This window comes from Lissotriton vulgaris, chromosome 12 (genome assembly GCF_964263255.1).
Source record: "Lissotriton vulgaris chromosome 12, aLisVul1.2, whole genome shotgun sequence".
Lineage (NCBI taxonomy): Eukaryota > Metazoa > Chordata > Amphibia > Caudata > Salamandridae > Lissotriton > Lissotriton vulgaris.
In genome coordinates, this window is record NC_141700.1 from 443,416,003 (window position 1) to 443,440,605 (window position 24,603).

Genomic DNA, 24,603 nt, shown 5'->3' on the forward strand with positions numbered 1-24,603 from the left:
CTTACGACAATTAGAACGTCAATGGCGTCGGAAATATGATCCTGATCTAAAAAAGTCCTTTACGAAAGCTAGGAAAGAATACATGATGGCCATCCAGTCGGCGAAAGCGTCCTATTTTTCTGCCAAAATCTTGGAATCTACAAATAAGTCTAAGGACATCTTTTCCATCCTCAATGAACTCACAAACCTTGACACGGTCCGACCCAAGATTATCCCCACCCAGTCTCTATGTGATTCACTTAATGTCTACTTTATTGACAAAATACTGGACATCAAAGCCAGTATCCCCCGACCAGTGTCTCCCCTTACCACTGGCATGTCAATTAAATCAAATCACTACACTCAGAGCAGCTTCCCACTCATCACCCAGGATCAATTTCGGGAATTACTATCTAGAGTAAAATCCGGTGCCCCTTCAGATAGCTGCCCACCCCACATCTTAAAAGAGTGCTTCCTGACCCACCCAGTCCCGGCCCTTACACTCTTGAATAAATCCTTGACTCTTGGCTTAGTCCCCACAGCTTTCAAAGAAGCCATTGTCATTCCGCTTCTAAAAAAAACGGGGGCAGATCCAGCCTGTAAAGCCAACTTTCGGCCGATCTCGCTGCTGCCCTATCTGGCAAAAGTCCTTGAGGCACACCTGGCCAAATGCTTATCTAACTTCCTTGACGAATCCTCCTGCTTCGACCCCCATCAGGCAGGCTTTCGGCCTGCTCACTCAACCGAAGCAGTAGTCACGACAGTTCTGGACATCCTGCGCGATTGTGCTGACAGACGCTCTCCCCAAGCCCTGGTGCTCTTAGACCTCTCGGCCGCTTTTGACACGGTCGACCACGACATCTTGGTCGACCGTGTCAAACAAGCTGGCGTCAGGGACTTAGCTGCCGGCTGGCTGAGATCTTTCTTGACTGACCGTAACCAAACTCTGCGCCTTGGTGATTTAATGGGCTCCAAACAGGCTATCACCTGTGGAGTGCCACAGGGCTCCTCCCTGTCTACTCACCTATTTAATTTATATATACTCCCTCTGATTCAGACCTTAAGAGACAACCAGGTGAGAGTCTTGAACTATGCAGACGACTTACAGCTGCTGTTCACCATCGATAACACCGAAGACTCCATACGGCACTTCCAGTCCACCATGAGCTACATTAAAGCTTGGATGGACCAGAACCAGCTCAAATTAAATCCGGGTAAAACGGAACTAGTCCTAACAGGTGAAAGCAGTAAGTACTGGGGCCCGCATTATTGGCCTTCTGGACTAGGTCAAGCTCCAATACCTTCCCTGTCAGCCAAAACACTTGGAGTCACCGTGGACCGAGACTTGTCTCTTAAAACTCAAGTTGGTCAAGTGGTCTCCAAGTGTTTTTTCCAACTGAAGAAAATCCGGAAGGTACGCCGCCTGCTTACATCCGATGCACTTACCCAGGTGGTTATCTCTACTGTACTGCCCCATCTGGACTACGCGAATGCCATCTACATAGGCCTTCCCAACTACCTAACTAAGCGACTCCAGATGGCACAGAACCATGCCGCAAGGCTAATTCTGAACCAACCTAGGCGCCAGGCAGCCACCCCCCTCCTTAGGAAACTACACTGGCTCCCTGTGGTCCAGCGATGTGCCTTTAAAACTGGTTGCATAATCTTCAAGTCCCTTTACTATAAAGCCCACTTTTCATCAACAACCTGATTTCCAAGTACACTCCGTCCCGCAACCTACGCTCACTCCACCAGAACCTCCTGCAGTCGCCTTCCTTCAACCTAAAGCGTGCAGGAGGTCGTAGGTTTGCTACCCTTGCTTCCCGCTTGTGGAACTCTCTCCCTATGGAGACCCGGAATTGTCAAGATCTCCTCTCCTTCCGGAAAGCCATGAAGACCTGGCTGTTCAGACAAGCATTTTCATAACCCTCTTCCCTCTATGTTCATGTTATTGCTGATCACAGCGCCAAGCAACCAACCGGTGTTAGTGCGCTCTAGAAATATTTTTATAACATAACATCTAGTTGGCCCTTCAAAGCTTGGCTATATATCGACGGGCTCTCACAGTAGCCCTGAGGAGCGCGTTTGAACCTAAAGCTGCGGCCACCGAGAGAGAAACTGAAAAGGTCCCTACTCTCCTCAGCAATCAGGATGCTAAAGAAAGCATTATTCAGATCGATCACCGAGAACCAAGATGCAGAGCCTGGAATCAGAGTCAGTAGAGCCGTGATGTCAGGGACCACAGGGAACTGAGGAATCACAATTTTATTCACCTCCCGTAAATCGATAACAAAACGATAAACAGGTGGTTTTGATGGATCAGTGCGCTTCAAGATGGGCAGTACAGGGCTATTGCACACGTTTCCCCGAGTCTCCTCGATAACATCTTTCTCGATCAAATCGTAAATGATCGCTAACAGCGCTCGCTCACCATCAAGGGAGATACGATACTGGGGAATACGTGGCAATCGCACATTCGATTTCAAGTGAACAACATAAGGGAATATGTCAAGCAGGCCCACGTCATTGGGGCCCATTGTCCACAAAGATGCAGGAAGAGAACTCAATTCCGGTGGAAGCTTATCGATGGATAAGTACATAGGAGAGACAACTCTCTCACCCAACGTAAGCTTCACTCCCGCAGGAGAACAATACAGAGTCGCATACAGACGTTTTAGCAAATCCAGGCCCAAAAGATTTTCACCACAACCAGTAGTCAAAATCAAAGGAGCTTTCAGCTCACGTGGCCCAATTGTAAGGGGCAACGGACGAGAAACCGGATTGCTAACAGGGGCGCCAGAGAATCCAACGGAAACATTTGTTAAGCCAGACAAAGGTGCGCCAGGGAGTTTCGAATGCATGATGGAACTTTTCGCTGCACCAGTGTCCAACAGAAAAGGCTCAACTACGCCCGAGGTGGCAACTGCGACGTAAGGCCCTCTCTGATCAACCGGAATTGATACTACTCCCTCTCCTTGTCTATGGCTGTCCTAGTAATTACCGTCGTCAGCATCCTGATCGACGTAATAATCATCCACATTGTACTGCGCAGATCTTCCTTGCGACAATCCGCGCTGATCAAAACAATTATTAGAGTCAGAAGAATTGCTAGAACGATCATTTTGAGCACCACGACCTCTACCACGTGATGCCTGTTGAGGACCACCACGACCTCCTCTAGATGAATTACCATTGTTTCGATCAAGCAAAACTGGACAATTGAATTTCAAATGACCCTCTCCCCTACAATAGGCACACTGATTGTACCCTAACGAAGATCTCTGCGAAGAGGAGTCATTTCGCGATTGCGACCTATTCGACTGAGACTGCGATCTATTCCATTGTTGCGAATCATTCTGATTCGAACGTGGAGGATACGCTTGCTGCAACAACACTTTAGTTTTGAGTTCTTTTGTCTTTTTATCTGCTCGATCATTTTCTTCTTTCTCTCTATTCTCATAATATTGGGCCGTGGCCAATATTTGAGCAGAAGTGGAAACAGCCCACGCACTTTCTGAATTTCGTAATTTGTTGCTTAGGTCCGGCAACAAATTTGAGACAAACTTGTCCACAAACAATCGCTGACCTCCCTCGGTACCCATATCTTGACCACTATGATCAATGAATGCCTCCTCAAATCTTGTAAAGAAATCAGAGACACTCTCATCCTTCTTTTGTTTGCAAGCGGACAGTTTGTTCCAATTTACCTTCATAGCTGGCATAAGCATCTTCATAAGAGTAATAATTCTCTGGGGCAAAGCCGTAATTAGCTGTTCAGGCTTGGCCCCACCAACTTGTCAGGTATCCGCCGCTGTAAGAGCAGCCCAATCACCTCCTAATTCTGCTACATGATTTTCCTGACGAATTTTCGCCCAAACCGGTTGCGGAACTACGTTAACGAACAACATATCAATGTCAGCCAGATTCATTATCGTAGCATCCACTAGCTGCGACAATTCTTTATAGTACCCTGCAGGATTTTTGCGAGGGTCAGGCAAAGATTGCTTTTCCTGCAAAACCTCCGATCCTTTCCATGGGAGGTGTATCCACACTCTCTGGAAATGCGGCAGGATCGGCGGTGCAGCACCAGGGTTACCTGGCATCCACACTGGTGGAACTTCGCGCATAGGATACTGACCAGGCGCTGCAAGCGGTCCCTCAATGTCTTCTAAAAACAATGCCCTAGGCATTATAGAAGGACGAAAAGACAACAACTGCTCGACAGCACGCTGAACATTGCAACCCACCATTATTCCGCTCGCAAACTGGAGCTGGAGATTAGTGAGAGCAGTCATTACATCATCAGATGCATCAGCCGATATTTGGTCACGTAGAACCTTGCACATTTCTTCAAACACGAACCTCTGTGTCGGTTCGTTAAATTGACAAAACGTATCAAGCACCACACGTGGAGGATTTCTAAGGGGGTATTTCATCCAACCCATCGCCATGTTATACAGCGAGTCACGTTCCCTACCACCGGGAAGCTGACTTCGTCTTTGAGGACCGTCCGAACCAGCGGACTCAAGAATACGTCCAAGAGAATTAAAGAAGTTAGCAGCAACAGAAGGGGTACGACGTCGAACAGATGGAGAAGAAGAGTAACTCAACGGGGTAATAAGAGAAGTGTCAGAAACAGAAGAAACAGCAGGAGTAACCAGAACAGTAGGAGCAGCGGGAACAGGAGTATGGGGAAGTACAAGCGGAGGAGCAGTAGGGACGGAAGCAGGTAGAGGAGCAGGAACGGGTTGAAGAATGGGGACAGGTTGTGGAACAGGAGCAGGAGCAGGTGGAGGAACAGGAGCAGGGGGAACCACAGGAACTACAGTACCCTGTGCGTACGGAGGTGGTGACTTCAAGAGATAGGACAACAAGGGGTCCTCTACTACTTCCTCCTTCTTATCCGTACCCGTCGGTAAAACGGGGTAACACTTATCTATAGTCATACGCTGCAATCTATCGAAAACTTCCTTTTCCTTTTCCTCCTTATCTCGCTGGAACTGCTCTGCGTTTCTTACCGTTGTAACAATACCTTCTCTTTTATTACGCTTAAGCTGCTTGATTTCTCTCTGCTTGGCTTCTTTACGCCACAACCGAAAGGAATCAAACATGGCCGGCCTTGCTTTTCTTTGGAACAATTTAGCTTCTAGATTATCTAAAATCGGGGTCTCAAAACTACCATGAGGTGGCCAACTAAGGACACCGTCTTTTTTAGTATAACGAACCCAACACTCATCGAACGTGATTGGACCCAAACCATGGCGGCTATACAACTCATAAGTTGGAGTTCCAACCGGAGGTATCGGACACGAGTCCTCCAGTCGGGAATCCGTACCACAACCCTTAAAGCAACTGAACAAAGTACTACAGCCAGGCATCGTGCACACTAACCGAGTTTCACAAACGTCAAGGGTTACGGGATTACACTATATCCCAGCAATGAGCAAAAACCCTCGGTTTTTGGCGACTGCAGACGTCAAATATCACAACAAAGAACAAAATACTAAGAACCACAAATACAATGGAACCATGCAACAACTAAGCACCCACAACAAAGGACTCTGGGAGCGACCCACAAATACTCAACTCAAAGATCGATGGCGTCACCAGGAAGGCCCGTCTATCGTCTCGCTGTACCAAGTTCTACGCCAGGCGCCAAAACAGGTCTACAGTCAGGGCAGCAGTCCGTCGCAGCCGTCAGGAGTCGGGAATCTTCGCGGGAAAAGTCGTCGGGCCACTTGTTTCGACAACAGGATCGATGAAGCGGGGTGCACCTTCCCTCGGAGATTTCACACGATCGTCGGGCTTTGGACCGGTACCAATGATGCAGCCCCACGTTGGGCGCCAACTGAAGGACTGGGTTAATTTAAGACCCAGCGGTGCCAGGGATAACACCTGAAACCTTCGTGGGTAACCTGTTCCGGCGTACAAATGACAGAGACACGGGACACTTCCTTTGGCGTCAAAGATTCGAGGTTTATTTACTGCAGGGAACACAGAAGTCACAGGAAGTACAACACGTGTAGGTTCGAGGAGACTGCTTCAACTTGTATCTGTGGATCGCTCCTTTTATACAGTTTTCTCTCATAGGTTAACATGGTACACAAAGGATTACAACTTGGTTCCCATCGTAAAGACCATAAGGGGTCGCTTTCATGTATTCAGGGCCCGGAACATAAGTACAGTAACATTTGGTAGTTCCCAACTGTAAAAGCACATCTTCTCACCATTAGTACATTCCAATCAGCAGTAAACAGATCGAGGATAAGGCGAAAAACAGGTGCAGAGGAAGACAGGAACGAAGAGGGTGCATTCCTACAAAAATCTTCACAATACCAAGCGTTTTATTTAATGTTTAAGATAACTTATTCTAAAGTTCATAGATCAGATGTTTATTCTTAAATTGTATTCAACATTTGTTTGATGTAAATTATTCGGAAAGCATGGAGAAAACAGTTAGGTTCTGCTGAGATTTGAACTCAGGATTTCCTGTTTACGAGAAAGGCGCTTTAACCACTAAGCCACAGCACCAACGTTACTAGTAAGAAATGCATAAATTATTCATTGTTGATGATGAAAATGTGCTTCCTGCTATAAATTCTTCTTTATATGTATTGTAATCTTAAACAGGAAAACATACTCAATCACTACGCAAGTATTAATATGTTTTAATAAACAGGTACTCTTATAAAACCCAATTTCATTTCTTGAATTCTTTACAATTTTTTTTCATGAAGGTAATAATATTGCTCCAATCTAGGTAGACATTTCATCTACGTCTTTCTCATAGATATGTATTTTTTTCATTTTGCAATAACAGTATTCATTCTATAATCTTGAAAATACTTGGGTTTTTATAAGGTTAAAGATGATCTGTTCAACAGTAAGATGAATCAGACTTTTATATTTTAATTGTATCGGAATAAGACCTAATGAAAATGATTTGTTATATAACAATGAGAAAAGCAAGGCACTGCTGAGAGTTGAACTCAGGATCTCCTGTTTACTAGACAGGCGCTATAACCAGCTAAGCCACAGCACCCACTTGATTCTTAAATTTGAAACACTTTTCTTTATGGTGTTCAAGAGAATATTGCTTTTTCACTTTCATATTCTTTTCTAAGTTCACACACTTCTCTACTCAAACACTTAAGATGAATGAAGACTCTTCACTTTTTCAAAAACACCTCTCTAATTTGAAGTTTACCCTATTCATATCATTTTAAAATATACCTTGCTGAAGAATGGATTAGTTGAATTCAACAATAGAGTGATCATTGACCTCTATCTTGTTCTTTGTCATTTTCTTTTCCCTATTTCAGTCAATGCATTCCTACAAAAATCTTCACAATACCAAGCATTTTATTTAATTTTTAAGATAACTTATTCTAAAGTTCATAGAACCAGATGTTTATACTTAAATTGTATTCAACACTTGTTTGATGAAAATGATTCGGAAAGCATGGAGAAAACAGTTAAATGCTGCTGAGATTTGAACTCAGGATTTCCTGTTTACGAGACAGGAGCTTTAACCACTAAGCCACAGCACCAACGGTAATAGTAAAAAATGCATAAAGAATATATTGTTGATGATGAAAATGTGTTTTCTGCTATAAATTCTTCTTTATATGTATTGTAATCTTAAACACGAAAAGATACTCAATCACTACGCAAGGATTAATATGTTTTAATAAACAGGTACTCTTATAAAACCCAATTTAATTTCTTGAATTCTTTACAATTTTTTTTCATGAAGGTAATAATATTGCTCCAACCTAGGTAGACATTTCATCTACGTCTTTCTCATAGATATGTTTTTTTTTCATTTTGCAATAACAGTATTCATTCTATAATCTTGAAAATACTTGCGTTTTTATAAGGTTAAAGATGATCTGTTCAACAGTAAGATGAATCAGACTTTTATATTTTAATTGTATCGGAATAAGACCTAATGAAAATGATTAGTTATATAACAATGAGAAAAGCAAGGCACTGCTGAGAGTTGAACTCAGGATCTCCTGTTTACTAGACAGGCGCTATAACCAGCTAAGCCACAGCACCCACTTGATTCTTAAATTTGAAACACTTTTCTTTATGGTGTTCAAGAGAATATTGCTTTTTCACTTTCATATTCTTTTCTAAGTTCACACACTTCTCTACTCAAACACTTAAGATGAATGAAGACTCTTCACTTATTCAAAAACACCTCTCTAATTTGAAGTTTACCCTATTCATATCATTTTAAAATATACCTTGCTGAAGAATGGATTAGTTGAATTCAACAATAGAGTGATCATTCACCTCTATCTTGTTCTTTGTCATTTTCTTTTCCCTATTTCAGTCAATGCATTCCTACAAAAATCTTCACAATACCAAGCGTTTTATTCAATTTTTAAGATAACTTATTCTAAAGTTCATAGAACCAGATGTTTATACTTAAATTGTATTCAACACTTGTTTGATGAAAATTATTCGGAAAGCATGGAGAAAACAGTTAAATGCTGCTGAGATTTGAATTCAGGATTTCCTGTTTACGAGACAGGAGCTTTAACCGCTAAGCCACAGCACCAACGATAATAGTAAAAAATGCATAAAGAATGTATTGTTGATGATGAAAATGTGTTTTCTGCTATAAATTCTTCTTTATATGTATTGTAATCTTAAACACAAAAAGATACTCAATCACTACGCAAGGATTCATATGTTTTATTAAACAGGTACTCTTATAAAACCCAATTTCATTTCTTGAATTCTTTACAATTTTTTTTCATGAACGTAATGATATTGCTCCAATCTTGGTAGACATTTCATCTACGTCTTTCTCATAGATATGTACTTTTTTTCATTTTGCAATAACAGTATTCATTCTATAATCTTGAAAATACCTGGGTTTTTATAAGGTTAAAGGTGATCTGTTCAACAGTAAGATGAATCAGACTTTTATATTTTTATTGTATCGGAATAAGTCCTAATGAAAATGATTTGTTATATAACAATGAGAAAAGCAAGGCATTGCTGAGAGATGAACTCAGGATTGCCTGTTTACTAGACAGGCGCTTTAACCAGCTAAGCCACGGCACCCACTTGATTCTTAAGTTTGAAACACTTTTCTTTATGGTGTTCAAGAGAATATTGCTTTTTCACTTTCATATTCTTTTCTAAGTTCACACACTTCTCTACTCAAACACCTAAGATGAATGAAGACTCTTCACTTATTCTAAAACACCTCTCTAATTTGAAGTTTACCCTATTCATATCATTTTAAAATATACCTTGCTGAAGAATGGATTAGTTGAATTCAACAATAGAGTGATCATTCACATCTATCTTGTTCTTTGTCATTTTCTTTTCCCTATTTCAGTCAATGCATTCCTACAAAAATGTTCACAATACCAAGCATTGTATTTAATGCTTAAGATAACTTATTCTAAAGTTCATAGAACCAGATGTTTAACCTTAAATTGTATTCAACATTTGTTTGATGTAAATTATTCGGAAAGCATGGAGAAAACGGTTAGGTGCTGCTGAGATTTGAACTCAGGATTTCCTGTTTACGAGATAGGAGCTTTAACCACTAAGCCACAGCACCAACGGTAATAGTAAAAATGCATAAATAATTTATTGTTGATGATGAAAATGTGTTTTCTGCTATAAATTCTTCTTTATATGTATTGTAATCTTAAACACGAAAAAAAACTCAATCACTACGCAAGGATTCATATATTTTAATAAATGGGTACTCTTATAAAACCCAATTTCATTTCTTGAATTCTTTACAATTTCTTTTCATGAAGTTATTAATATTGCTCAAATCTAGGTGGAAATTTCATCTACGTCTTTCTCATAGATATGTATTTTTTTTCATTTTGCAATAACAGTATTCATTCTATAATCTTGAAAATACTTGGGTTTTTATAAGGTTTAAGATGATCTGTTCAACAGTAAAATGAATCAGATTTTTATATTTTAATTGTATCGGAATAAGACCTAATGAAAATGATTTGTTATATAACAATGAGAAAAGCAAGGCGCTGCTGAGAGTTGAACTCAGGATCTCCTTTTTACTAGACAGGCGCTATAACCAGCTAAGCCACAGCACCCACTTGATTCTTAATTTTGAAACACTTTTCTTTATGCTGTTCAAGAGAATATTGCTTTTTCACTTTCATATTCTTTTCTAAGTTCACACACTTCTCTACTCATGAACTTAAGATGAATGAAGACTCTTCACTTATTCAAAAACACCTCTCTAATTTGAAGTTTACCCTATTCATATCATTTTAAAATATCCCTTGCTGAAGAATGGATTAGTTGAATTCAACAATAGAGTGATCATTCACCTCTATCTTGTTCTTTGTCATTTTCTTTTCCCTATTTCAGTCAATGCATTCCTACAAAAATCTTCACAATACCAAGCATTTTATTTAATTTTTAAGATAACCTATTCTAAAGTTCATAGAACCAGATGTTTATTCTTAAATTGTATTCAACACTTGTTTGATGAAAATTATTCGGAAAGCAAGGAGAAAACAGTTGAGTGCTGCTGATATTTGAACTCATGATTTCCTGTTTACGAAACATGTGCTTTAACCACTAAGCCACAGCAGCAACGTTAATAGTAAAAAATGCATAAATAATTCATTGTTGATGATGAAAATGTGTTTTCTGCTATAAATTCTTCTTTATATGTATTGTAATCTTAAACACGAAAAGATACTCAATCACTACGCAAGGATTGATATGTTTTAATAAACAGGTACTCTTATAAAACCCAATTTAATTTCTTGAATTCTTTCAAAAAAAATCATGAAGGTATTAATATTGCTCAAATCTAGGTAGAAATTTCATCTACGTCTTTCTCATAGATTTGTATTTTTTTCATTTTGCAATAACAGTATTCATTCTATAATCTTGAACATACTTCTGTTTTTATAAGGTTTAAGATGATCTGTTCAACAGTAAGATGAATCAGACTTTTATATTTTAATTGTATCGGAATAAGACCTAATGAAAATGATTTGTTATATAACAATGAGAAAAGCAAGGCGCTGCTGAGATTTGAACTCAGGATCTCCTTTTTACTAAACAGGTGCTTTAACCAGCTAAGCCACAGAACCCACTTGATTTTTTATTTTGAAACACTTTTCTTTATGGTGTTCAAGAGAATATTGCTTTTTCACTTTCATATTCTTTTCTAAGTTCACACACTTCTCTACTCAAACACTTAAGATGAATGAAAACTCTTCACTTATTCAAAAACACCTCTCTAATTTGAAGTTTACCCTATTCATATCATTTTAAAATATACCTTGCTGAAGAATGGATTAGTTGAATTCAACAATAGAGTGATCATTCACCTCTATCTTGTTCTTTGTCATTTTCTTTTCCCTATTTCAGTCAATGCATTCCTACAAAAATCTTCACAATACCAAGCTTTTTATTTAATTTTTAAGATAACTTATTCTAAAGTTCATAGAACCAGATGTTTATTCCTAAATTGTATTCAACACTTGTTTGATGAAAAATATTCGGAAAGCATGGAGAAAACAGTTAAATGCTGCTGAGATTTGAACTCCGGATTTCCTGTTTACGAGACAGGAGCTTTAACCACTAAGCCACAGCACCAACGGTAATAGTAAAAAATGCATAAATAATTTATTGTTGATGATGAAAATGTGTTTTCTGCTATAAATTCTTCTTTATATGTATTGTAATCTTAAACACGAAAAGATACTCAATCACTACGCAAGGATTAATATGTTTTAATAAACAGGTACTCTTATAAACCCCAATTTCATTTCTTGAATTCTTTACAACTTTTTTTTCATGAAGGTAATATTATTGCTCCAATCTAGGTAGACATTTCATATACGTCTTTCTCATAGATAAGTATTTTTTTCATTTTGCAATAACAGTATTCATTCTATAATCTTGAAAATACTTGGCTTTTTATAAGGTTAACGATGATCTGTTCAACAGTAAAATGAATCAGACTTTTATATTTTAATTGTATCGGAATAAGACCTAATGAAAATGATTTGTTATATAACAATGAGAAAAGCAAGGCACTGCTGAGAGTTGAACTCAGGATCTCCTGTTTACTAGACAGGCGCTTTAACCAGCTAAGCCACAGCACCCACATGATTCTTAAGATTGAAACACTTTTCTTTATGGTGTTCAAGAGAATATTACTTTTTCACTTTCATATTCTTTTCTAAGTTCACACACTTCTCTACTCAAACACTTAAGATGAATGAAGACTCTTCATTTATTCAAAAACACCTCTCTAATTTGAAGTTTACCCTATTCATATCATTTTAAAAATATACCTTGCTGAAGAATGGATTAGTTGAATTCCACCATAGAGTGATCATTCACCTCTATCTTGTTCTTTGTCATTTTCTTTTCCCTATTTCAGTCAATGCATTCCTACAAAAATCTTCACAATACCAAGCATTTTATTTAATTTTTAAGATAACTTATTCTAAAGTTCATAGAACCAGATGTTTATTCTTAAATTGTATTCAACACTTGTTTGATGAAAATTATTCGGAAAGCAAGGAGAAAACAGTTGAGTGCTGCTGATATTTGAACTCATGATTTCCTGTTTACGAGACATGCGCTTTAACCACTAAGCCACAGCAGCAACGTTAATAGTAAAAAATGCATAAATAATTCATTGTTGATGATGAAAATGTGTTTTCTGCTATAAATTCTTCTTTATATGTATTGTAATCTTAAACACGAAAAGATACTCAATCACTACGCAAGGATTGATATGTTTTAATAAACAGGTACTCTTATAAAACCCAATTTAATTTCTTGAATTCTTTCAAAAAAAATCATGAAGGTATTAATATTGCTCAAATCTAGGTAGAAATTTCATCTACGTCTTTCTCATAGATTTGTATTTTTTTCATTTTGCAATAACAGTATTCATTCTATAATCTCGAACATACTTCTGTTTTTATAAGGTTTAAGATGATCTGTTCAACAGTAAGATGAATCAGACTTTTATATTTTAATTGTATCGGAATAAGACCTAATGAAAATGATTTGTTATATAACAATGAGAAAAGCAAGGCGCTGCTGAGATTTGAACTCAGGATCTCCTTTTTACTAAACAGGTGCTTTAACCAGCTAAGCCACAGAACCCACTTGATTTTTTATTTTGAAACACTTTTCTTTATGGTGTTCAAGAGAATATTGCTTTTTCACTTTCATATTCTTTTCTAAGTTCACACACTTCTCTACTCAAACACTTAAGATGAATGAAGACTCTTCATTTATTCAAAAACACCTCTCTAATTTGAAGATTACCCTATTCATATCATTTTAAAAATATACCTTGCTGAAGAATGGATTAGTTGAATTCAACCATAGAGTGATCATTCACCTCTATCTTGTTCTTTGTCATTTTCTTTTCCCTATTTCAGTCAATGCATTCCTACAAAAATCTTCACAATACCAAGCATTTTATTTAATTTTTAAGATAACTTATTCTAAAGTTCATAGAACCAGATGTTTATTCTTAAATTGTATTCAACACTTGTTTGATGAAAATTATTCGGAAAGCAAGGAGAAAACAGTTGAGTGCTGCTGATATTTGAACTCATGATTTCCTGTTTACGAGACAGGCGCTTTAACCACTAAGCCACAGCAGCAACGTTAATAGTAAAAAATGCATAAATAATTCATTGTTGATGATGAAAATGTGTTTTCTGCTATAAAGTCTTCTTTATATGTATTGTAATCTTAAACACGAAAAGATACTCAATCACTACGCAAGGATTGATATGTTTTAATAAACAGGTACTCTTATAAAACCCAATTTCATTTCTTGAATTCTTTACAATTTTTTTTCATGAAGGTAATAATATTGCTCCAATCTAGGTAGACATTTCATCTACGTCTTTCTCATAGATATGTATTTTTTTCATTTTGCAATAACAGTATTCATTCTATAATCTTGAAAATACTTGGGTTTTTATAAGGTTAAAGATGATCTGTTCAACAGTAAGATGAATCAGACTTTTATATTTTAATTGTATCGTAATAAGACCTAATGAAAATGATTTGTTATATAACAATGAGAAAAGCAAGGCACTGCTGAGAGTTGAAGTCAGGATCTCCTTTTTACTAAACAGGTGCTTTAACCAGCTAAGCCACAGCACCCACTTGCTTCTTTATTTTGAAACACTTTTCTTTATGGTGTTCAAGAGAATATTGCTTTTTCACTTTCATATTCTTTTCTAAGTTCACACACTTCTTTACTCAAACACTTAAGATGAATGAAGACTCTTCACTTATTCAAAAACACCTCTCTAATTTGAAGTTTACCCTGTTCATATCATTTTAAAATATACCTTGCTAAAGAATGGATTAGTTGAATTCAACAATAGAGTGATCATTCACCTCTATCTTGTTCTTTGTCATTTTCCTTTCCCTATTTCAGTCAATGCATTCCTACAAAAATCTTCACAATACCAAGCATTTTATTTAATTTTTAAGATAACTTATTCTAAAGTTCATAGAACCAGATGTTTATTCTTAAATTGTATTCAACACTTGTTTGATGAAAATTATTCGGAAAGCAAGGAGAAAACAGTTGAGTGCTGCTGATATTTGAACTCATGATTTCCTGTTTACGAGACAGGCGCTTTAACCACTAAGCCACAGCAGCAACGTTAATAGTAAAAAATGCATAAATAATTCATTGTTGATGATGAAAATGTGTTTTCTGCTATAAAGTCTTCTTTATATGTATTGTAATCTTAAACACGAAAAGATACTCAATCACTACGCAAGGATTGATATGTTTTAATAAACAGGTACTCTTATAAAACCCAATTTCATTTCTTGAATTCTTTACAATTTTTTTTCATGAAGGTAATAATATTGCTCCAATCTAGGTAGACATTTCATCTACGTCTTTCTCATAGATATGTATTTTTTTCATTTTGCAATAACAGTATTCATTCTATAATCTTGAAAATACTTGGGTTTTTATAAGGTTAAAGATGATCTGTTCAACAGTAAGATGAATCAGACTTTTATATTTTAATTGTATCGTAATAAGACCTAATGAAAATGATTTGTTATATAACAATGAGAAAAGCAAGGCACTGCTGAGAGTTGAAGTCAGGATCTCCTTTTTACTAAACAGGTGCTTTAACCAGCTAAGCCACAGCACCCACTTGCTTCTTTATTTTGAAACACTTTTCTTTATGGTGTTCAAGAGAATATTGCTTTTTCACTTTCATTTTTTTTCTAAGTTCACACACTTCTTTACTCAAACACTTAAGATGAATGAAGACTCTTCACTTATTCAAAAACACCTCTCTAATTTGAAGTTTACCCTGTTCATATCATTTTAAAATATACCTTGCTAAAGAATGGATTAGTTGAATTCAACAATAGAGTGATCATTCACCTCTATCTTGTTCTTTGTCATTTTCCTTTCCCTATTTCAGTCAATGCATTCCTACAAAAATCTTCACAATACCAAGCATTTTATTTAATTTTTAAGATAACTTATTCTAAAGTTCATAGAACCAGATGTTTATTCTTAAATTGTATTTAACAATTGTTTGATGAAAATTATTCGGAAAGCATGGAGAAAACAGTTAGGTGCTGCTGAGATTTGAACTCTGGATTTCCTGTTTACGAGACAGGGGCTTTAACCACTAAGCCACAGCACCAACGTTAATAGTAAGAAATGCATAAATAATTCATTGTTGATGATGAAAATGTGTTTTCTGCTATAAATTCTTCTTTATATGTATTGTAATCTTAAACACGAAAAGATACTCAATCACTACGCAAGGATTAATATGTTTTAATAAACAGGTACTCTTATAAAACCCAATTTCATTTCTTGAATTCTTTACAACTTTTTTTCATGAAGGTAATATTATTGCTCCAATCTAGGTAGACATTTCATATACGTCTTTCTCATAGATAAGTATTTTTTTCATTTTGCAATAACAGTATTCATTCTATAATCTTGAAAATACTTGGGTTTTTATAAGGTTAAAGATGATCTGTTCAACCGTAAGATGAATCAGACTTTTATATTTTAATTGTATCGGAATAAGACCTAATGAAAATGATTTGTTATATAACAATGAGAAAAGCAAGCCACTGCTGAGAGTTGAACTCAGGATCTCCTGTTTACTAGACAGGCGCTTTAACCAGCTAAGCCACAGCACCCACTTGATTCTTAAGTTTGAAACACTTTTCTTTATGGTGTTCAAGAGAATATTGCTTTTTCACTTTCATATTCTTTTCTAAGTTCACACACTTCTCTACTCAAACATTTAAGATGAATGAAGACTCTTCACTTATTCAAAAACACCTCTCTAATTTGAAGTTTACCCTATTCATATCATTTTAAAATATACCTTGCTGAAGAATGGATTAGTTGAATTCAACAATAGAGTGATAACTCACCGCTATCTTATTCTTTGTCATTTTCTTTTCCCTATTTCAGTCAATGCCTTCCTACAAAAATCTTCACAATACCAAGCATTTTATTTAATTTTTAAGATAACTTATTCTAAAGTTCATAGAACCAGATGTTTATTCTTAAATTGTATTCACCATTTGTTTGATGACATTTATTTGGAAAGCATGGAGAAAACAGTTAGGTGCTGCGGAGATTTGAACTCAGGATTTCCTGTTTATGAGACAGGCGCTTTAACCACTAAGCCACAGCACCAACTTTAATAGTAAGAAATGCATAAATAATTTATTGTTGATGATGAAAATGTGTTTCCTGCTATAAATTCTTCTGTATATGTATTGTAATCTTAAACACGAAAAGATACTCAATCACTATGCAAGTATTATTATGTTTTAATAAACAGGTACTCTTATAAAACCCAATTTCATTTCTTGAATTCTTTAAAAAAAAACATCATGAAGGTATTAATATTGCTCAAATCTAGGTAGAAATTTCATCTATGTCTTTCTCATAGATTTGTATTTTTTTCATTTTGCAATAACAGTATTCATTCTATAATCTTGAACATACTTCTGTTTTTATAAGGTTTAAGATGATCTGTTCAACAGTAAGATGAATCAGACTTTTATATTTTAATTGTATCGGAATAAGACCTAATGAAAATGATTTGTTATATAACAATGAGAAAAGCAAGGCGCTGCTGAGATTTGAACTCAGGATCTCCTTTTTATTAAACAGGTGCTTTAACCAGCTAAGCCACAGCACCCACTTGATTTTTTATTTTAAAACACTTTTCTTTATGGTGTTCAAGAGAATATTGCTTTTTCACTTTCATATTCTTTTCTAAGTTCACACACTTTTCTACTCAAACACTTAAGATGAATGACGACTCTTCATTTATTCAAAAACACCTCTCTAATTTGAAGTTTACCCTATTCATATCATTTTAAAATATACCTTGCAGAAGAATGGATTAGTTGAATTCAACCATAGAGTGATCATTCACCTCTATCTTGTTCTTTGTCATTTTCTTTTCCCTATTTCAGTCAATGCATTCCTACAAAAATCTTCACAATACCAAGCATTTTATTTAATTTTTAAGATAACTTATTCTAAAGTTCATAGAACCAGATGTTTATTCTTAAATTGTATTCAACACTTGTTTGATGAAAATTATTCGGAAAGCATGGAGAAAACAGTTAGGTGCTGCTGAGATTTGAACTCAGGATTTCCTGTTTATGAGACAGGCGCTTTAACCACTAAGCCACAGCACCAACGTTAATAGTAAGAAATGCATAAATAATTCATTGTTGATGATGAAAATGTGTTTCCTGCTATAAATTCTTCTTTATATGTATTGTAATCTTAAACACGAAAAGATACTCAATCACTACGCAAGGATTGATATGTTTTAATAAACAGGTACTCTTATAAAACCCAATTTCATTTCTTGAATTCTTTACAATTTTGTTTCATGAAGGTATTAATATTGCTCAAATCTAGGTAGAAATTTCATCTACGTCTTTCTCATAGATATGTATTTTTTTCATTTTGCAATAACAGTATTCATTCTATAATCTTGAAAATACTTGGGTTTTTATAAGGTTTAAGATGATCTGTTCAACAGTAATATGAATCAGACTTTTATATTTTAATTGTATCGGAATAAGACCTAATGAAAATGATTTGTTATATAACAATGAGAAAAGCAGGGCGCTGCTGAGAGTTGAACTCAGGATCTCCTTTTTACTAAACTGGCGCTTTAACCGGCTAAGCCACAGCACCCACTTGATTCTTAATTTTGAAACACTTTTCTTTATGCTGTTCAAGAGAATATTGCTTTTCCACTTTCATATTCTTTTCTAAGTTCACACAATTCTCTACTCAAACACTTAAGATGAATGAAGACTCTTCACTTATTCAAAAACACCTCTCTAATTTGAAGTTTACCCTTTTCATATCATTTTAAAATATACCTTGCTGAAGAACGGATTAGTTGAATTCAACAATATAGTGATCATTCACCTCTATCTTGTTCTTTGTCATTTTCTTTTCCCTATTTCAGTCAATGCCTTCCTACAAAAATCTTCACAATACCAAGCATTTTATTTAATTTTTAAGATAACTTATTCTAAAGTTCATAGAACCAGATGTTTATTCTTAAATTGTATTCACCATTTGTTTGATGAAATTTTTTGGGAAAGCATGGAGAAAACTGTTAGGTGCTGCGGAGATTTGAACTCAGGATTTCCTGTTTATGAGACAGGCGCTTTAACCACTAAGCCATAGCACGAACGTTAATAGTAAAAAATGCATTAATAATTTATTGTTGATGATGAAAATGTGTTTCTGCTATAAATTCTTCTTTATATGTATTGTAATCTTAAACACGAAAAGATACTCAATCACTATGCAAGGATTCATATGTTTTAATAAACAGGTACACTTATAAAACCCAATTTCATTTCTTGAATTCTTTACAATTTTTTTTCATGAAGGTATTAATATTGTTCAAATCTAGGTAGAAATTTCATCTACGTCTTTCTCATAGATATGTATTTTTTTCATTTTGCAATAACAGTATTCATTCTATAATCTTGAAAATACTTGGGTTTTTATAAGTTTTAAGATGATCTGTTCAACAGTAAAATGAATCAGATTTTTATATTTTAATTGTATCGGAATAAGACCTAATGAAAATGATTTGTTATATAACAATGAGAAAAGCAAGGCGCTGCTGAGAGTTGAACTCAGGATCTCCTTTTTACTAAACAGGCGCTTTAACCAGCTAAGCCACAGCACCCACTTGATTCTTAATTTTGAAACACTTTTCTTTATGCTGTTACAGAGAATATTGCTTTTTCACTTTCATATTCTTTTCTAAGTTCATACACTTCTCTACTCATGAACTTAAGATGAATGAAGACTCTTCACTTATTCAAAAACACCTCTCTAATTTGAAGTTTACCCTATTCATATCATTTTAAAATATACCTTGCTGAAGAATCGATTAGTTGAATTCAACAATATAGTGATCATTCACCTCTATCTTGTTCTTTGTCATTTTCTTTTCCCTATATCAGTCAATGCATTCCTACAAAAATCTTCACAATACCAAGCATTTTATTTAATTTTTAAGATAACATTCTAAAGTTCATAGAACCAGATGTTTATACTTAAATTGTATTCAACACTTGTTTGATGAAAATTACTCGGAAAGCATGGAGAAATCAGTTAAATGCTGCTGAGATTTGAACTCAGGATTTCCTGTTTACGAGACAGGAGCTTTAACCACTAAGCCACAGCACCAACGGTAATAGTAAAAAATGCATAAAGAATTTATTGTTGATGATGAAAATGTGTTTTCTGCTATAAATTCTTCTATATATGTATTGTAATCTTAAACACGAAAAGATACTCAATCACTACGCAAGGATTGATATGTTTTAATAAACAGGTACTCTTATAAAACCCAATTTCATTTCTTGAATTCTTTACAATTTTGTTTCATGAAGGTATTAATATTGCTCAAATCTAGGTAGAAATTTCATCTACGTCTTTCTCATAGATATGTATTTTTTTCATTTTGCAATAACATTATTCATTCTATAATCTTAAAAATACTTGGGTTTTTATAAGGTTTATGATGATCTGTTCAACAGTAATATGAATCAGACTTTTATATTTTAGTTGTATCGGAATAAGACCTAATGAAAATGATTTGTTATATAACAATGAGAAAAGCAGGGCGCTGCTGAGAGTTGAACTCAGAATCTCCTTTTTACTAAACTGGCGCCTTAACCGGCTAAGCCACAGCACCCACTTGATAATTAATTTTGAAACACTTTTCTTTATGGTGTTCAAGAGAATATTGCTTTTCCACTTTCATATTCTTTTCTAAGTTCACACACTTCTCTACTCAAACACTTTAGATGAATGAAGACTCTTCACTTATTCAAAAATACTTCTCTAATTTGAAGTTTACCCTATTCATATGATTTTAAAATATACCTTGCTGACGAATGGATTAGTTGAATTCAACAATAGAGTGATCATTCACCTCTATCTTGTTCTTTGTCATTTTCTTTTCCCTATTTCAGTCAATGCATTCCTACAAAAATCTTAATACCAAGCATTTAATTTAATTTTTAAGATAACTTATTCTAAAGTTCATAGAACCAGATGTTTATTCTAAAATTGTATTCAACACTTGTTTGATGAAAATTATTCGGAAAGCATGGTGCTGCTGGTATTTGAACTCAGGATTTCCTGTTTACGAGACAGGAGCTTTAACCACTAAGCCACAGCACCAACGGTAATAGTAAAAAATGCATAAATAATTTATTGTTGATGATGAAAATGTGTTTTCTGCTATAAATTCTTCTTTATATGTATTGTAATCTTAAACACGAAAAGATACTCAATTACTACGCAAGGATTAATATGTTTTAATAAACAGGTACTCTTATAAAACCCAATTTCATTTCTTGAATTCTTTACAATTTTTTTTCATGAAGGTAATAATATTGCTCCAATCTAGGTAGACATTTCATCTACGTCTTTCTCATAGATATGTATTTTTTTCATTTTGCAATAACAGTATTCATTCTATAATCTTGAAAATACTTGGGTTTTTATAAGGTTAACGCTGATCTGTTCAACAGTAAGATGAATCAGACTTTTATATTTTAATTGTATCGGAATAAGACCTAATGAAAATGATTTGTTATATAACAATGAGAAAAGCAAGGTGCTGCTGAGAGTTGAACTCAGGATCTCCTGTTTACTAGATAGGCGCTTTAACCAGCTAAGCCACAGCACCCACTTTATTCTTAATTTTGAAACACTTTTCTTTATGGTGTTCAAGAGAATATTGCTTTTTCACTTTCATATTCTTTTCTAAGTTCACACACTTCACTACTCAAACACTTAAGATGAATGAAGACTCTTCACTTATTCAAAAACACCTCTCTAATTTGAAGTTTACCCTATTCATATCATTTTAAAATATACCTTGCTGAAGAATGGATTAGTTGAATTCAACAATAGAGTGATCATTCACCTCTATCTTGTTCTTTGTAATTTTCTTTTCCCTATTTCAGTCAATGCATTCCTACAAAAATCTTCACACTACCAAGCATTTTATTTAATTTTTAAGGTAACTTTTTCTAAAGTTCATAGAACTAGATGTTTATTCTTAAATTGTATTCAACACTTGTTTGAAGAAAATTATTCGGAAAGCATGGAGAAAACTGTTAGGTGCTGCTGAGATTTGAACTCAGGATTTCCTGTTTAAGAGACAGGAGCTTTAACCACTAAGCCACAGCCCCAAACGTAATAGCAAAAAATGCATAAATAATTTATTGTTGATGATGAAAATGTGTTTTCTGCTATAAATTCTTCTTTATATGTATTGTAATCTTAAACACCAAAAGATACTCAATCACTACGCAAGGATTAATATTTTTTAATAAACAGGTACTCTTATAAAATCAAATTTCATTTCTTGAATTCTTTACAATTTTTTTTCATGAAGGTATTAATATTGCTCAAATCTAGGTAGAAATTTCATCTACGTCTTTCTCATAGATATGTAGTTTTTTTATTTTGCAATAACAGTATTCATTCTATATTCTTGAAAATACTTGGGTTTTTATAAGGTTTAAGATGATCTTTTCAACAGTAAGACAAGGAACATCATCGCTACTTAGCGCCTCACGCTTATCTCGCTGAACAGCGTTTTTAAAATCTTCTTTTGTGTATTTGCTATTTCTTTTTGCTGACTGCATTGGTTTTTTAAAATTGCGCCTTACCTGCATTCTAATTGGCATCCACTGCTGCTCGAGCAGGTCCGGTTCTCGGGGTGGGCTCATTTTGCAGCAGACATCTTGGAGTGGGGTAGGAGTTTGGGCACCATCTTTTAGCGAGCACTCTAGTGCGCTGTAGCATAGGTGGGACGCCTACTTAAGGCGAGCTTCTTCAGGGTTCGGCCTGACAAGGAATATCATCGCTACTTAGCGCCTCACGCTTATCTCGCTGAACAGCGTTTTTAAAATCTTCTTTTGTGTATTTGCTATTTCTTTTTTGATGACTGCATTAGTTTTTTAAAATTGCTCCTTACCTGCATTCTAATTGGCATCCACGCTGCTCGAGCGGGTCCAGTTCTCGGGGTAGGCTCATTTTGCAGCAGACATCTTGGAGTGGGGTAGGAGTTTGGGCGCCATCTTTTAGCGAGCGCTCTAGTGCGCTGTAGCATAGGTGGGACACCTACTTAAGGCGAGCTGCTTCAGGGTTCGGCCTGACAAGGAACATCATCGCTACTTAGCGCCTCGCGCTTATCTCGCTAAACAGCGTTTTTAAAATCTTCTTTTGTGTATTTGCTATTTCTTTTTTGCTGACTGCATTGGTTTTTTAAAATTGCCCCTTACCTGCATTCTAATTGGCATCCACCGCTGCTCGAGCGGGTCCGGTTCTCGGGGTGGGCTCATTTTGCAGCAGACATCTTGGAGCTGGGTAGGAGTTTGGGCGCCATCTTTTAGCGAGCGCTCTAGTGCGCTGTAGCATAGGTGGGACACCTACTTAAAGTTCCCTGCCTAGCGCAGCGGTATCGCCCTCGCTTAGCCTGAGTCGTGCCAGAGTCCTGCCCGTCTGCGCCCGTCCGCGTACGGTCGTGTTGGTCGGGGTGGGACTCTGTCCATCGCTTGATGTTGCACGATGCTTCGTTACACCAGGGAAGCTCTTGTGTCCATCGGCCGGTGTTTGCCATCATGCAATACTGCTCGTGTACATCCTTTTTGTGGTCCACATCAGTGTGCATGCGGTAGGTGGATGCTTGAAGCCCCCGCCTTATTGGGCGATGCCGGAGCTAAGTTAGCTACTGGCAGCACACTTCCCTCGCATCTCATTACCATCTGGAACCTAAATGTGAGGTCGTTGGCTAAACACCACCAGGACATAGCCGACCTCTTGGGACAGGAACTCCCTGATATTATCTGTCTGACAGAGACTTGGCTCCAGGACTCTGACACAGCTCTTCTCAATCTGGCCTTTCCTTCTGGGTATTCGATCTACATGCTCAATCGCCCCTCGAGGGGTGGAGGAATTGCGCTTGCCATCAAATCCTGCTACCCTTGCGATTGGAGAGGGCAAAGGATAGCGGGCTGTGAAAGTGCCCTGTTTAAGGTTTCTGTTACACCTTGCTTTACTTTTTCAGGCCTGCTAATTTACCGCCCACCTGGCAGTGATGTGGCATTTAGGGAGGCTCTCCCTGATGCTGTAAGCTCACTGGCAGTGGGGTGTGAATCTCCATTTTGACACCTTGGCTTTACCCTCAGTGGGAGGTATTGTGGCTGATCTTGAGGCCCTTCAACTGCTCCAACTGGTCTCGGACCCCACCCATGTTGGTTGTCATATTCTGGACCCCTTCTTCTCGAATTTATCTGAGGTAAAAGTGGCCTCCCCTCTTCTTATGTCTTGGACATATCACTCGTTGGTGACTATCAAATGCCCACTACCATAGCCTCCCTTTAAACCCTTGACGCAAGTCTTGCCCAGACGGCGTTGGAGTAAATTAAAACTGGAAGACTTCCACTGTCTTCTCTCCGAGGACCCATTGGGTCCTGCGGAGAATGTGGAATCTGGTTACGACCATTTCTGCGAATGGTTAACCAGAGCCCTTGATTTCCTGATTCCAATGACTGCGAGTAGGTGTGGACCGCGAGACCCTAGTCCCTGGTATAATGGTACACAGCGTGCGTTGAAAAGCTCTTGCAGACGTGCGGAGAGAGACTGGCGGAAAACGTATGACAACAGCAAAAAAGCCTTTTATATGGCTACCGTTAAGTCTTATCACCGAGCGGTCTGCAGAGCCCGGGCTGCAGTCTATGCCCTGGAATTCCGCAACAGTCCTAATCCATCCAAAACCATTTTTAAAGCTCTCAAGGATCTTGATACTAAAAAGCCCTCCGCCGACGTCATTGGTTCCAACACTCAATGTGAAACGCTGGCGGCCTTCTTTTTGGAGAAGGTCCATTTCATCTATAGAGCTTTTCCCACGGCTGCACCTACCGGTGTCGGGCTGCATAATCCCCCCAGACAGGTGGTGTAAGATTCTCTCCCCTGTCTCACACCGGAGATTTTTAAGACTCTAGCTCTTCGGG

The 24,603-nt window shown here is 36.7% G+C and overlaps 8 non-coding genes across 8 annotated transcripts; all 8 read right to left on the reverse strand.

Annotated features, from left to right (window-relative positions):
* Nucleotides 1-6,947: 6,947 nt before the first annotated feature.
* TRNAT-AGU (transfer RNA threonine (anticodon AGU)) lies at nt 6,948-7,021 on the reverse strand. The gene has a single exon. It is a non-coding gene; the product is annotated as a tRNA-Thr (tRNA).
* A 435-nt stretch (nt 7,022-7,456) lies between these two features.
* TRNAT-CGU (transfer RNA threonine (anticodon CGU)) lies at nt 7,457-7,529 on the reverse strand. Its single transcript has one exon. It is a non-coding gene; the product is annotated as a tRNA-Thr (tRNA).
* Nucleotides 7,530-7,966: 437 nt separating this feature from the next.
* TRNAT-AGU (transfer RNA threonine (anticodon AGU)) lies at nt 7,967-8,040 on the reverse strand. Its single transcript has one exon. It is a non-coding gene; the product is annotated as a tRNA-Thr (tRNA).
* A 4,002-nt stretch (nt 8,041-12,042) lies between these two features.
* Nucleotides 12,043-12,116, reverse strand: TRNAT-AGU (transfer RNA threonine (anticodon AGU)). Its single transcript has one exon. It is a non-coding gene; the product is annotated as a tRNA-Thr (tRNA).
* Nucleotides 12,117-16,626: 4,510 nt separating this feature from the next.
* On the reverse strand, nt 16,627-16,699 carry TRNAM-CAU (transfer RNA methionine (anticodon CAU)). The gene has a single exon. It is a non-coding gene; the product is annotated as a tRNA-Met (tRNA).
* Nucleotides 16,700-17,645: 946 nt separating this feature from the next.
* Nucleotides 17,646-17,718, reverse strand: TRNAM-CAU (transfer RNA methionine (anticodon CAU)). Its single transcript has one exon. It is a non-coding gene; the product is annotated as a tRNA-Met (tRNA).
* A 1,962-nt stretch (nt 17,719-19,680) lies between these two features.
* TRNAT-CGU (transfer RNA threonine (anticodon CGU)) lies at nt 19,681-19,753 on the reverse strand. The gene has a single exon. It is a non-coding gene; the product is annotated as a tRNA-Thr (tRNA).
* A 1,439-nt stretch (nt 19,754-21,192) lies between these two features.
* On the reverse strand, nt 21,193-21,266 carry TRNAT-AGU (transfer RNA threonine (anticodon AGU)). Its single transcript has one exon. It is a non-coding gene; the product is annotated as a tRNA-Thr (tRNA).
* Between the last annotated feature and the right edge of the window lie 3,337 nt (nt 21,267-24,603).